Source organism: Anas acuta, chromosome 5 (genome assembly GCF_963932015.1).
Source record: "Anas acuta chromosome 5, bAnaAcu1.1, whole genome shotgun sequence".
Classification (NCBI taxonomy): Eukaryota; Metazoa; Chordata; class Aves; order Anseriformes; family Anatidae; genus Anas; species Anas acuta.
Genome location: NC_088983.1, coordinates 40,342,680 through 40,352,258, shown reverse-complemented (window position 1 = coordinate 40,352,258; position 9,579 = coordinate 40,342,680).

Genomic DNA, 9,579 nt, shown 5'->3' with positions numbered 1-9,579 from the left:
ATTCTCCAGATCAACATTTTCCAATGAAAAAGAAACGGTCAGAAAATTCCCGTCCATACTGACGGACAAGACATGAATTGATAATGGTGCCTTTAATTTGCAGATATCAGATATCTTCAAGTTGTCTTGAAATATTTGAAAACTGCCTGAGCGTTTTTTTTTTTTTTTTTTTTTTTTTTTTTTTTTTTTTTTTCACTTCACTGGTTGATGATGGTTCCTGTCAATAGCCAAAGGACAACAGTGCCACAACCATGGTGATCCCTCACTGGCAGTGTCCTGGCACTACACCAGTACACAATGGAGGAATTCACGTCTGGGAAGACTTGCCAAGTTTGTGGTTCTTTGGTGCCAGATGATGCAAGGAGATGGACCAGAAGAGACAAACTTATCCATTTGTAAATGGAAAAGCAAGACTTCCAGACTTGGCTATTTAAGTGTAAGGGATGTGGATTTATTGTAGTAGTGCTGCCTGCAGCCAAGTTAGTTGATGCTTCCCTTTCAAAAACCATGTTTTCAGTTGCTTTAATCTGTGCCAAAATATTAATATTTTGAGATAAACGTTTCTTTGCAGAATTGTCTCACTCAGATTCAAATTTGTTATTGCTGTTTGTTTGTTTTTCCTCTTTTTTTTTTTTTTTTTTTTTTTTTCCCCAAGAAATGTTTGCAAGACCAGCTTGGTTGTTTCTAAGTTTAAGAGAAGTTTAAGAGAAACTAGTTTCACTATATTTAAAAAGCAAACAAGCAAACAACCAAACAAAAAAAGCTTACATTTGGTTGAGAATCCAGGGAAAAAACAACTTGGAGAGTATAAGAGGAAGGGTGGCTTTTATAAATAGAATGAACTGACATAAAATGTGTGGGAGTTGAGAGCCAGGGTTTCTGAAGGTGATGAGACCAGGATGATGATACCAGGATGATGAAGAACGGGTAAGCAGAAGTTAAGCATGGTGACAAACAAGAGAAAACATGGGTCAAGTAGGAGATGAGCCTTAGAAGACATGCAGAAATGTCTGAGCCCTAAAGAGCACTCTGTCTTCCAAAACGTAGAACTGAATCCAGAATTCTTGAGCCTTGAGATTTCTGTTTTCAACAAATATTTGTTGAACAACAGTCAGAGCACCTACTAGTGCAAAACAGGACCATGGAATATCTCTCTATGACAAAGGGTCATGGTCCTCCATTTCACTAGAACATGATGAACCAAATGAGTAAGTTGAAATCTGTCTTGTTGACTACTATTGATGTCAATGTGAAGCTATATGATCACATGTTTTTCTGTTACCTTACGAAGAAGTATCTAGAAGTCACATAAACATTTCCCTTGTGAAGCCAGACACTCCAGAACTATGTTCAAAATCAGTTACACACTCTTAATTGATCAGATAAGCTTCTGCTTTATGATATAGCCATTAACAGGTCAGTCTTCCACTGTTTCCATAGGGCCATATATCATGCAATGTATTGGAATGCTTGACTCTTGAAGAAGGGATGGACTTAGATGGCCAAAAGGTAAGGATACCCTCGAGATGCCCTAAAGGCAGTTTTTCATATAGTTTACAAGAAGTCATGAAGCAGAAAATCTTGGCAGCACTCAACACTCCTTGATGGAGAATCAAGAAATCAGAGAAATTTAGTGTGCTAGACAGCTCTACTCTAGGGATGTTGAGGTTTAAGTTATTAAGGATCTGGTTTTCTGCAGAATGGTTCTTTTGTTCTACATGTACTGATGAATGAGATAAGGAAATGAAAAAAAAAAAAGGGCAGAAAAAAATATTCCCAGAAATTGTGGCACTCTGGGGATGGCAAAAATGCTCCCAAATAAGTGAAGAAGAGCTGTAATTCTGTGCCATATATTCTGCGATATTAAGTTCTAGACTTTGCAAATTGGGCATCCAAAATGATGATTTTTTTTTTTTTATCTTTAGCCTTTGTGCCTTGTTTCTCTATATGTTTTGAGGGAAATCATAAAAAAAAAACACCATACTTTCATCGTGAGGGTGTTCTGTAGAAACAGAATTATAAAACATTGTGAAGATGCAGAAAAAAAAAACAAACAGAAGAAAATTAATAATTCTTTCTTCATGTCTAGTCTGAATAATATATAGTAAATAAGGCCTGAAGCCATTCATTGAACAATATGAATAAAACCTATATTGGATCACTGCTCATTAAGTGAACATCCGTCCGTCCTGTGAACTGAAGGACGCAGAGGTCCCAGGGCAAAATATGATCGCATCCTATAATTCACTTCTTTATCATAATCTACCCAAGAAAGCTGAATTAGCATATCATGCCTTGCCTTATGCCCTTTTTAGTTTTTCTCATATTCAAGACTTTGACTTTTCAACTGGAACATTATTTTGCCATCATTGTACATCTATCCTAAACAAACAAACAAAAAAAATGATCCAGTACAATATAATCTGAGATGCACTGCAGAAGATGACTGTAAACTATTGAATTCACTATTTTATGTTCCATACTCCATGTATTATTATTTTATTTTTTTTTCCCCAAAAAGAAATAATCTAAGGATTTATTATTATTTTTTTAAATTCTTGTGAAGAGGTGCTTAAGGATATGTCCAAAATTTTTGGCAAGGTAGATAGTTATGACATCACAGTTTGGGAATGAATAGAAATTTAGTAAGAAGAATTCTGCTTTTTTCCTTTCCTAAAAATAATAAATAAAATCAAGCATAAATTCTACAACTACATATTAAATCACTTATTCACTGTGACAAGCAGGAGAATACAGATATAGTAATCTACCAGTCTGGTATCTGGTATGCACTGGGAGTCATGAAATAGATCTCAGTAGGCTGAACACTGTGCACCCACGCATTGTACAATGCTGTGATTACAGTAGGTAGGTGGTTCGGGTAACCATGAATTTCAGATATGTGGGAGTCCAGTATAATATGTGGTATGATTTGCAGGATTTTGTTAGGACACATCCTATAATTGTATGCCTGGTGTAATGTCTGATGGGCTTGCCTTTTGTACCATTAGAATATAGATGCCTTAGGAAAATGTAAGGGATTTTTTGCAAAAAAATCTAGACCCTAAAATGGATTTTTTAGAATACGTTTTAGGAGAAATAAATGAATCACATTACATTGTGCACACTCCATTTCTGTGAAATAAATCAAAGCATTTTATGAGTCACATTATTGCATGAAATGTTCTAAAACACCTCTAGAACCATAGTAACTTATAAAGGGACAGTCTATAACATCACAATTAGCTTCAATAGAAAAGAAAAAAATGTCAGTATCCTACACAAGCAATGTCATACTCCTGTTAATAGTATTTTGGATGAATATTATTGATAGAGTTCCTCAGGACTGTTAATTGTGTCATCCAACGGAGTGCTCTTCCCCACATTTGGTCATAAATTTCTGCTTTCAGGTATTTATATCTGTATTGTGTTCCCATTATGCCTTACATCTAAGAAGTATATTTGGAAAGCCTGTGTTACTTACGATGACAATCATAGGCCCTACCTTGTAAGTGTTGAGAAACCCTGTCATGGAGTACCTGCAACTGACTTCGTGGGAGCAGATAAAGCTGAACACTGTGTAGAATTTTTCTCAATGTTACCAGCTAGTGGCTCATACTGCCTTATGCACAAAAAATTCCCCATATGAATTCACTTTGACGGTGTGTTGTCACTGCCACACTTGCCACCCTAAGGCACAGGGAGAGGTCTGGACTGAATTTTCATAATTCTAGTCCAGAACTTTCAGATCATCGTTTTCTGTAACTGGTTATATTCTGCTTGAACTACTAAGTAAAAAGAATTGGCAAATCTGTTTCCGTGTAGAATAAATGTTCCGAACTTGCCTTTCCTTTAGGTTGACCATGCCTTTTAGGCAGAAGGGAACCTTCCGTGTTATGTTGATCCTTGTGGCCTAGACAGCTGGACCTTTATATGCATATTGCAATACTTTTCCTTTGAGAGGAAAGGAATAGAGCCTTTTTTTAGAAGATGCAAATAGCTAAATAAGCATGTACATGTGCAAGGCATATACCAGTTTCTTTATGCTATTTTAGGCATCATGTCTCAAGTTATGTCAGTTCTCACTGTGTTGACCAAATAGTAGCTGTTTTTAATTTTACTTTATCAGATTATTAAGGAGATTTTGTTCATGACTGGATTTCCAGTCATTTGGTTTTGGTGGTATCATATAATGAACTAATGCAGGCTTAGCCTGGTATTCTAAAATACAAAATTGTGAAGAAATGGGTCAGGTGAATGTATGAAATACAGCTACTAGGAATAAAGAAGTATTTTGTATGCTTACAAATTTGGCTTACTATTAGTTGTGCATATCTTCATAACAAACTACTCTTTTCTCTTCAAGCATTAACTAAATAATGCTGTTAACTTTAAAAATATTACTAGATGGTAGATTTATCATAATGTCATGATTAATATACCTTTTCACCTACATTTCACACCTTTCCTAGAGCTATTTTCTATTGTTGTCAGCAGATATCATTAGAACTGCTTACAAGTCATAATTGAAAGGGTATTCTTATATTTTTGTAAAGGTTGGCAACTTTCAAAAATAAAAACATGGAAAATTAGCATAAATGTACCATCTTACTTCACTTCTATGATCTGGCAGAGTCCACTATGCTTTGCTAGTGGTAGTAGGAAGGGATGGTATGTTAAGGGATATTTCTTTTGAAGATTCAGCACAACACACCTCTGATAGACCGGGACATGCTTGTTGGAAATGTTTCTTTTGAACTAAAAGTAGTTCTACTTTCCTCTAATTAAATATCTGCAAAAGAGCACGGCAAAGCATACAGATCTGGCCAAAGGCTGCAAAGAAAAGAATTATCTCCTTCTGGTCAAAGAAAGGACTATAGCTACCTCTCCTTTAAACAGGGTTGTGCAGCATGGAAGTGCTGCAAAGCCAGCTGCAAAGAATTAACCAGTCTTTCGTTGTCTTGTCTCTGGAAAAATGGAACAGTGGTGAGAGGAACTGTGATGGAATTCAGTAACAAAGAATTATTCTAGAAAATCATTAAAATTGAAGGTGGAAATGAGTTTATTCCCATTTATTTATTTATTTATTTATTTATTTAATCTCATGATCCAGATTGGAGAATGCCTTCCTAATTTCTTTGCCTTCAGATTTGATTGAAACAAGTTTTTAAGAATGTTTCCTGCCACTAGTTACTCTGGACATTTTTAAATCTGTCAATTTCACATATACATTTGAATAGGTTTCAAGCTCATTCAGACATCTGGCCCTAAATTTCTCTCCTTTTGTTCTATACATTTAGTTTTGCTTTTAAGCTGCTTCACCTTCACTTCACTATCCTTTAAAACAGCATGCAATAAGCCCCAATAAAAGCACAGACGTACACAATTCTTTCTTGCCCAGACTCCTTTATGAGAGGAATAAATAATACTACTAAAAAAAAAAAAGATTCAGATTCTCAAAAGTAACGTGTGAATAAACACCTCAAGGCTAAGGGAGAAAGAATCGTTTAAAACTAAGGTATTTTAATTGACTCCAGTGGACCTAGCCTAATTTACATCAATAGAGGATCTGACTTGAAATGATTACATGTCTTATCTGAAATTGTTCAGCACTGGAAACACTGGAGTGGAAATCTTACAAGCAGCAGCATCATTATGAGATTTCCAGTACCTCTCTCTTCAAGTCATGCTGCTTGAAAGGAAAAAATGCATGCCAGGATTGGGTAATAACTCTGACAGATTCCCCCATTCATAGTGCTGAGAGCTGCAGCTGGGCTGGTGTAGTGAGAATCCTTGTGATCTCCTGCCCCAGTGAATTCTCCGCCACATGTAGCCAAAAGCCAACCTCTCCCAGAATACTAAACCCACTGAAGCAAAACCTCTGCAACAATTTATAGCAGGTTTCTAGGTGCTTAGCAGCCATAGTGCTTTTCTTGTTTATGGCCCATAGTTTCCTCAGCCATACTCTGTAATTTCCTTACTGAGGTCTTACTCTCAGGTCTGCATATATTTACATGTTTTACTCTGTAAGCTTTTAAGCAGCAAATTATACAAAATAGAGGTGAGACCTCTGCTAGTTGAGTCTTCCTTTTATTGTTTCCATTGTATTTGAGTCTGGAAAATAAATAAGTAAGAACCTAGACTGACATAAAATAAATGACAGTTCAGGTTCTGTAGGTTCATGTTTATGACATGATTGGCCCACAGCCACTGCAGCTATTTCATAGTCTACAAGATGTCCTTGATTTGCTCTTCCACTAGTATGATAACATGAACATATAATCTTTGCATACACTGCTAACGGGCTTCTAGTCTACATCTGATTTTACATTCAGATTTTACATTGCTTTTTGCAGCACCCTTTAAGCTCTCTTAAATAATCTGTATATTTTCATCTTTCAACCTAAATTAGATGAATATAAAGACAGAAGTAAGTAAAGAAAATATGATAAATCAAGACTATTTTGAAAGCACAGAATTTACAAAGTATTCATTCATAAAAAGGATATATGTTCTTCCAGCAACATACAATTACAATAGAAAAAAAAACACAGAATTACCTCAAATAATTTCTCATCTGTAAAAACACATTCTTCTATTGCCTGTTGAGAGTAACTACACACACACACACACAAGCCTTATAATGATGATAGAAACAGTGGGGCACTGGGTGCATCCATGTCAGCACCGTTAGATCTCTCAACTGCTTTTGACACATCGATCATGAGATTTTTCTCTCTTTTTACAGATCTCACAGAAATAGTCTTGGTATTTGTGGCATGGCTTCATTCTTCCCTTGCTGAGTGTGTATTGGAGCCTAATGAAGAAATTGTTTTGATTCTTCTTTCCCTTAAGGCCATCATGTAGCCTTCCAGGGGCTCTTATTTGTTTACCCTCTTCCTAGGAAGCACAGCTGAAATTTCAGCCTGGCAATGGACCCATATTTACAACGCTATAGCATCTGAACTTTCTAGGGCTACTGAGTGTGCAAGCAAATTTTGTAAAGGGTAAAGACATGAATAAGAGCTGGCTTGAGTGTGGTAGAGAAGGACTGAGGCAAAATCACAAAATGGGAAAGTAATAAGAACTTTATATTGAGGACAGTAGTCTGTCTGTTGGTTCACGTGAAACAGAGTTGAATTCTCAGTAACAGTTTCACAATCAAATAGCATCCTTGTCCATGTATTCTTTATTTCTTTGCTTTTACCTTGTCTAAGAGATAACATCAATTTCTTTCTGCTGTGGATAAGGAAAGAAATAAGGATAAGGATGCTCACTCCATGTTTTTTTCTGGTTTCTGTAGTGTGTCATATACCAAGCCATTCTTTATCTAAATTTGAAATAGCAGCTCATAAAATACTGTAGCTCACACCTGGAATATCTCTGAAAGCAAACTGCCTAATTTTCTCTGTGCTGCAGTGACTTCCTAGTTTCTAGCTAGAACTTCAACATTAGTTCTGATCTGTGGGATGATATATTCAAAGATGGGAAGAAGTGTCAAAATCCCACTGAAATTCAGCGTGTTTTAACTTTTTTGCTAAATTTCTTTTAATTCCTCTGAAAATTTCACCAGAAGTACTTAAATAGAGATCAGGCTATGTGGCTTAATATTTGTGATAGATAGTGGTTGTTTATTCTCCTAGAACAATCTGAGCAAACTGAAAACAAGGTTTGTAGCATTATCATCAGTTACTGACAATCTGCTTTCATTTTCTGAAAATTCCCAAGTACTTAGAATTCTATCTCTGTGCACTAATTAAGGAGGGTAAAGGTTATTTTGCTCTTTTGATTAAAAATTGAATTTACTTTGTGTTGATGTAAAAGCAGGAAATGTAATAGCAAATTAGTTTTTGTTCTTTCCATCTGCATTCAAAATTAGTATTTAGTACAGATTTTCTACTTCTTTTTCAGGTAATCAGAATACGCAAAGCTAGTAAGATTGTATCGCCATCTCTCCTCTCAAATATTTTTTCTAATTACATGAGAAATTAAACTATATTAACCTTCAAAAGCTACTATTCTTAGGTGAATGGCACTAGAAACTTCAGCATTCACACACTAGAATTATGATTGGCTTAAGAGCACATGTCCAGAATATTTTGAGAGTTTGAGGCAGTTCAAGTAGTAGATAAGACAACAACAACAACAACAACAGTGTAGATAAGTGAGAAAGTAAGTAAGCATCTCAGTAAGTGAGACGCAAGATTGCTTTTTGGTATCCAAGTGAAAAAAGTGCACGACAAATGTGTGTTTGAATGAGGTACATCTTCAAACTATGCACTGTAAGACTTGAGCATTATGTGTGTGTGTATATATATATATATCTATATACATATATATATATATATATCAAAGGGTACAGAAGAAGAGATCAGCCTCTAAAAACACTGTATTCATCTTTAGGGCTAAACTTTAATTTTCTGTAGTTAAATAGACTTCTTAGAGGGAGCTATATCTTTTCACAACATTAAAAGGCAGAGACTTTAGCTTCATAAAAGGCAGGCAAAATCTTGACTTTGAAGTAGAGTTTGTCAGGAAATTCAAGTCAACTAATGATTCAGACTTTCAAAATAGTGGTAGTGAAAGGATATACAAAAAGCTGCTGAGAATGTTCATAATGCAAAACAAAGTAGAATATTTAAAGTTATCATAAAATACTTATTCACTTCCACAGGAAAAAAAGTTTTTGCTATACACACTGACTCTCAGGAAGTCAAAATGTGTCCCCTTGCTTGGAAATTAGTATCTCTAAAACCCCATGTATCATGGGTTCCCATTCCAACATATGGACCCTCCAGTATACTTTTTATATGCCTAAAACCTGATTAGTCAATTGCTTATCAGCTGACCATTCAATTCCTTTAAACAATAAACATCCTTGATTGCTTTTATGAATAAACTTTAAACTTATAGTGTCATAGATACATGAATTAATCAAGCCATAGCAGATGTGTATGTTACTCATCAGAATTTCCTGAATCTTATGTAAGTAACATGTCAATAAAATTTGTGTTGGAACGAGGATGCTACTCTTCTTTCCCCCAGAGTAAATTAAAAGGATCATAATGAAATGACATAAAATATAAATATGTTTTTGGGAAAAAGCAAAATTAACGAGTAAGCTCATAATTCAGATTCACAAACATCGATGAAGTCTTCTAGACTGGCTTTATAAAATATACTTTTATGTTGACACTCTGTTAACGACAGACTCCAACAAAGATTTTGACTTCAGATTGTTAGCAGTACTCAAAAAAATTTTGTGTTGCTTCCTGTCAGGAGACAGGGAGATAGATGACAATTTGGATCAACTTTGTGATAACAAACAAACAAACAAAAAGAAAAAAAAAAAGAATTTCCCACTGGATTCAAGGTGAGGAAAAACACTTACTTCTATAAATATTACATTGATTTAGAGGTATTTTTTCTGTTCCTTTCTGTTGCTTATAGAACTAGGATTGATGAATCAATACAAATAAATAGTGCTAGGTCATATAATGGGAAAAAGATTTTTTTTTTTTTTTTTCATATTAAAAGAGATGAAATGGATTCTCAGAAAGTATCAAGGATTTGAAGCCA